At 36.4% G+C, this 6,260-nt stretch overlaps 1 protein-coding gene across 3 annotated transcripts in view; it reads right to left on the bottom strand.

Annotated features, from left to right (window-relative positions):
- Positions 1–6,260, bottom strand: part of LOC115214204 — a 316,406-nt gene that overhangs the window by 287,779 nt on the left and 22,367 nt on the right. The window lies entirely within an intron of this gene.

Below are 6,260 nucleotides of genomic sequence, written 5' to 3'. Positions count from 1 at the left end.
AATATAAAAAAGAATTTAGTAAAATGACTTAGTTATCATTAAGCTAGCGTTAGGATCATAAATTGTGACTAAGGTTTAGTGGAAGATTTTAATTCAAATCTTATGGAAACAAGACATTTGTACTACAGAGCCAAAGGCAGTTTCAGCTGGGTTGGTATCAAACGGGTTAAGAATTATTTCTCTTTTATATATAATTTTACCCCTTTGTTACTATATTTCTTGTTGAGATATTCTGTGTTTCTTTCAATTAATTTTAAATATAACAAAGAATTTAGTAAAATAACTTAGTTATCATTCAGCTAGTGTTAGGATCATAAATTGTGAAGATTTTAATTCAGAACTTTTGAAAACAAGACATTTGTGCCACAGAGCAAGAGGCAGTTTCAGCCGGGTTGGTATCAAAAGGGTTAAGTAGAATAGAGACACCGATATGTGTGTCTTGCTACAGAAGAGCATATATTGTTACACCAGGTGGAAAAGAAGGGAGAAAACAGGGGCAAAGATGAGTCAGGGCATAACCCTTAAATTACAGAAATACGAATTTAACAGAAGTGGTCCAGAGGAATCATTGGTCAGATTAGGTTGGTAGGTAATTAGCAATTTATTTTTATAAAAATATTTTCTTATTAGTTCTAAGTTGCTCTGTCTATCAATACTTCTAGATCAATATCTACAAGTGGTTAACAGTAGCCAGTGTTGTTATCATCCGACAGTAGAGAGAAATTATGTGATTCATATTGTGTTGAATAATTGATGGTCTTATCGCAGGCTTTGAATTCTACTGTTGCCTACAGGTTTCCCCGAGCAATCAGGAAGTGGTGTTTTCTTTGTAACTAAGGTGTGCTATCTACATATTAATATTTGCTCAGTAGTCTAGTATCGCTACAGATTAAACACACACACATGTGTATATATATATATACATATGTGTGTGTGTGAGTATATAATATGTGTGTGTGTGTGTATATATATATGTGTGTGTGTGAGCAATTTATTTAAATGTTAATATTTACCTATATTTATAATATACTCTGTATATCACTAATACAGGTATGTATTGAAGGACACTGTTTTTTGTGACATAATATATATATATGTATATATGCACACACACATACACATATATAAACACACATACATACACACGTGAATGTGTGTGTGTGGAAGTGTGTGCAGGTACTCCTGTAATCAGTTATTACAAAGAAGGTTCCAGTTGATCCAATCAACAGAACAGCCTGCACATGAAATTAACATGCAAGTGGCTGAGAACTCCGCAGACATGCGTACCTTTGACCTTTTACTATTCAAATTACTCTGCCATATGTAAAGCTTATTTATTCTTATTGGTTTGAATTAATCATGTCTTATCTGATATACATAAATAAATATAGATATAGGCATGGCTGCGTGATAGGAAATCCACTTTACAACCTCACTGTTCCAGGTTCAGTCCCACCAAGTAAACATTGGACAGGCGTCTGGTATTATAGCCTTGTGAGTGGATTTGGTAGACAGAAACTGAAAAAAGTCCATCATATATACATGTGTGTATGTGTGTGTGTGTGTGTGTGTGTGTCGCTTTCTCTCTCTCTCTCTGTTTACTCCCCACCACCACTTGGCAACTGATGTTGGAGTATTTATGGTCCTGAAATTGGTGGTTCACCATAGAAGTGATAAAGATAAAGGGCCCCCTTTGGTTATGACTGACCATGGGATTGTACCTACAAAGTTCCCTTCCAAGGCACAAGCCCGGGCAAGGTTGTTTATGGAAGACCAGCAGTCGCCCGTGCACACCGGCCTCTCCTCTCCAAACCACTGATGTTATCCAAGGGCCCCGTACAGCTTGGCACCAGTGACGTCGCAACTCATTTCTACAGTGGAGTGAACTGGAGTAATGCGAAATAAAGTGTCTTGCTCAAGAAAACAACACACAACCTGGTCTGGGAATCGAACTCACTACCTCATGATTGTAAACCTGATGCTCCAGCCACTGAGCCATGCACCTTCACCATAGCTGGACATTTTCCCATGAAAGACAGGAAATGATCCACGTTATTTGTGTGACAGTAACACTCATTTACGACCATCATGCAATGTCAAGATACGGAGAAACACACGAGGGGCTTCTTTCAGTTTCCATCTGCCAAATCCACTCACAAAGCTTTGGTTAGCCCAGGGCTATAGTAAAAGACACTCGATCAAGATAGCCTGCAGTAGGACTGAACCTGAAACCACATGATCAGGAAGCAAACTTCTTAACCACATAACCAATACTGCCACCTATATTATTGGTAGTTAATCAATAAACATTGATTTTATTTAAATCACAGACATAAAGAGAATCTTCATATATTTTATTCATGGTAGTATGAGATTATTTTTTCCATCTTTCTTTACTTATTATTATTGTTAAGGTGGCGAGCTGGCAGAATCGTTAGCACACTGGGCAAAATGCTTAGCAGCATTTCTTCCAACTCTACATTCTGAGTTCAAATCCTACTAAGTCCAGCTGAGTGAACTGGAGCAACATGAAATAAAATGTCTTGCTCAAGAATATAACATGCGACCAAGAATTGAACCCACGACCTTGCAATTGCGAGCCAAATACCCTAACCACTAAGCTATGCACCTTCAGTGATTTGCTCAACTAAGGCCTTTAGGACAGAGCCCCACTGTGGGCCCCAGTCCAATAAATGAATACAACAAAAGGTAAGGTGGAGAGGGGAAAAAAAGGTGGGTATTATACGAAGCCTCAAGCATTCAAATATTTGTTCGAATATAGTTTTCTTTCATATATAAAAATCTATTCCAACATGTCGGCCAGCAAATAAATAACAGCAACTTGAACAAGATACAGGAGAACAATGCCCTTCAAAAATAGCCAATAACTGGATGTGGCCCACTTTTCCCACTCATTCCTACAGGAACAGCTGTAAGTGACAGTGCTGAGATCAGCAAAGCTCGCTCAGATATACATAAGTCTAAGAACAAGATGTAATTACAATCAAACAGTGCTTCTATCTATCTATCTATATTTATCTATCTATCTATTTATCTTTATCTATCTATCTATCTATCTATCAATCTATATTTATCTATCTATCTATCTATCAATCTATATTTATCTATCTATCTATCTATCAATCTATCTATCAATCTATATTTATCTATCTATCTATCTATATTTATCTATCTATCAATCTATCTTTATCTATCTATCTATCTATCTTTATCTATCTATATCTATCTATCTATCTATCTTTATCTATCTATATCTATCTATCTATCTTTATCTATCTATATCTATCTATCTATCTATCTTTATCTATCTATATCTATCTATCTATCTATCTATCTATCTATCTATCTATCTGTCTATCTATCTATCTATCCAGCTATCAGTCTGTCTCTCTATCTGAAATACACCATTGTCTGGTTAGTTAAATGTCAGCTGTCACAAGAATATGAGACAGAAAGGAATTTACTAACAAAAGAAGCCCAAGTGTGGTCAAGTGGAAAGAATTTAAGTATCATGAATGAGGAGAATGAGGAAATTTCACCATCATAAATATCATCATCATCATCATCATTTTAACTGTCCCTCTCCTGTGCTTGCATGGGTCAGAGGAAGTTTATTGAGGCTGACTTCCTACAGCCGGATGCCCTTCCAGTCACAAACCATCACTTGTTTCTAAGCAACGCTAACCTTTCCTCACTGCCAGACATGTTCTCACAGATTACTGCAAAAGGACACCGCCTGTATGACAGTGATACTCATTTACCACTGTCATACAACATCAAGGCAGAGAGACACAAACATACACACACACACACTATATATACACACACACTATATATATATATATATATACATACACACACACACGCATGTGTGTGTGCATAGACATGTCAATACATGTATGAGAATGCATGTGTTTGTATGCACGCAGCCCTGTGCACAGGTGACTGAATAAACTTAGCACTCAGCCAGTTAGAAATAGCAGCTAAGTTTCTCACAAACAACACACACGTGTAAACACCAACTTTTCAGATATTGATGGTCCAAAATGCATTATAATCTGTACTAATTTACATTAGTGTACAAGTACCTGTATTTCATTTAATTATTTAAACTGAATAGTCGTTTAATTTAGAGAGAGAGATGACTGAGATGACCACCACCTCTCGTTTCAAACAAAAAAAACACAGTATATAGGCGCAGGAGTGGCTGTGCGGTAAGTAGCTTGCCTACCAACCACATAGTTCCGGGTTCAGCCCCACTGCGTGGCACCTTGGGCAAGTATCTTCTACTATAGAATCGGGCTGACCAAAAGCATTGTGAGTGGATTTGGTAAGACAGAAACTGAAAGAAGCCCATTGTGTGTATATATATATATCTGTGTGTGTGTGTGTGTGTGTGTGCGTTTGCCCCCCCCCCCCCCTCATCACTTGACAACCGATGGTGGTGTGTTTACGTCCCAGTAACTTAGCGGTTCGGCAAAAGAGGCCGATCGAATAATTACTAGGCTTACAAAGAATAAGTTCTGGGATCGATTTGCTCGACTAAAAGCAGTGCCGCAGCATGGCCGCAGTCAAATGACTGAAACTAGTAAAAGAGAAAAAGAGCAACCCAAAAAGGCTTTGGTGCCAAAGGTTCCAGAAAATCAATGTTGTACTTGGTTTAGACACACCTGGAAAAAGACAAACTAGTCACAGCTGGGACACCTCTGTTTATAAGTAAACATAATCAGGGCTTCCACCTGGAGCTGCATACAGTGACCTTAGGTCAAACATTGAGAGTATGGATCACTAAATTTGAGAAGGTGGTATTATATCATTGCATAAGTAAAACACAATAAAAACAACAAATAAATAAGAAGCATACTGTATGTCTTGTTTGAAGTGAAATCTAAAACTATTATTTGATATGTTGTGAAGCTTGATACTCGGCTTGTCTAGGCCGAATTACCTTCAAGCAAGCAAGCCAGAAATGGGGGAAAAAATAAAATACAATCAATTTAAAAAGAAAAATGCTTAAGTTAGAAACTTTGACACACCTAGTGGATATAAATTTTGTATTCTACATCGATATACAGCCCGTGAAAAAGTAAAATAAAACCATATATATATGTGTGTGTGTGAGTGTGCATGCATTTGTATGTATATATGTGTGTGTGTAGGTAGGTAAGGATGGAACGTACGAATAAAAAAAATAAGAAGCAAAAAAAAAAACAAAAAAAAACAGCAGCTCAGGATTGCATTTGTACTGAAACTAATTTCCTCTTTGTGATAAACACGTTTCTGTTATGCACACAACAATAACCATGAAAAATAATTACGATTTCTTACAACATCGTTTGTGTGAAGTATGTTAACAATCCTCATCGCTAAGTGATTATTACTCATTTTTATATAGACAAAATACAAAAAAAAAAACAAAAAAAAAACACTCGAGTTAAACAACACACATAAAAAAAAATACAAAATTAATAATAATAATAATAATAATAATAATAAACCTTCACAGACAGCGATAAAAACCAACAGACATGATGATATTTACATTTACAGCAGGGGATGGAGCTTATCAAGTGTGTGTGTGTGTGTGTGTGTGTGACATTGCTGTTATATAGTTTATATTTAACTCGCCATTAATATAACCAACAACAGTTAGCAACATCAAAAGGCAAATATTATAAAGATACACACGAAAAACGCAATAAACAGTCTATATAAAAACAATTTCATAGAAACACAAAATACTTAAAATTATTCATTGGAATAAAAGTATAAAAGTAAAACGCGGAAAAACAAAAAAAAATTCAAATACCAAAAACAAAAAATTAATAAAACAAATTATTTTCATATAAATACCACCATAGACAAGACACCCCGCCTGCCCCTGCCCATGCACACCGTCATATTACTTTAACCAGTTTAAACTCGGTGCCAATTCACTCTCTATTGCATCACTCTCAATTAACTAACACTTCTCAAGTGTTACACAACCGGTCTCAGCTGCTCTTCCTGCTAGCCGACCTAACCACATTTGTTCATTCTGTGTCTGTCTATCACCCATTTCTTACCCGCTTGCCTCTATTCTTAGCTTTCTCTTTCACATACACGCAACGCATTCGATGCCTTTTAGATCCTAGGTTACACCAACCGGCTCACACAACCAAACTCGGTCTCTTCTCCAGATTTGCATCACATAGAAGGAAAAAAAAAAGAAAAGGCTGAGTGAAATAATTTACTCTTTA

Source organism: Octopus sinensis, linkage group LG7 (genome assembly GCF_006345805.1).
Source record: "Octopus sinensis linkage group LG7, ASM634580v1, whole genome shotgun sequence".
Lineage (NCBI taxonomy): Eukaryota > Metazoa > Mollusca > Cephalopoda > Octopoda > Octopodidae > Octopus > Octopus sinensis.
This window is presented reverse-complemented; position numbering and strand designations above follow the sequence as displayed.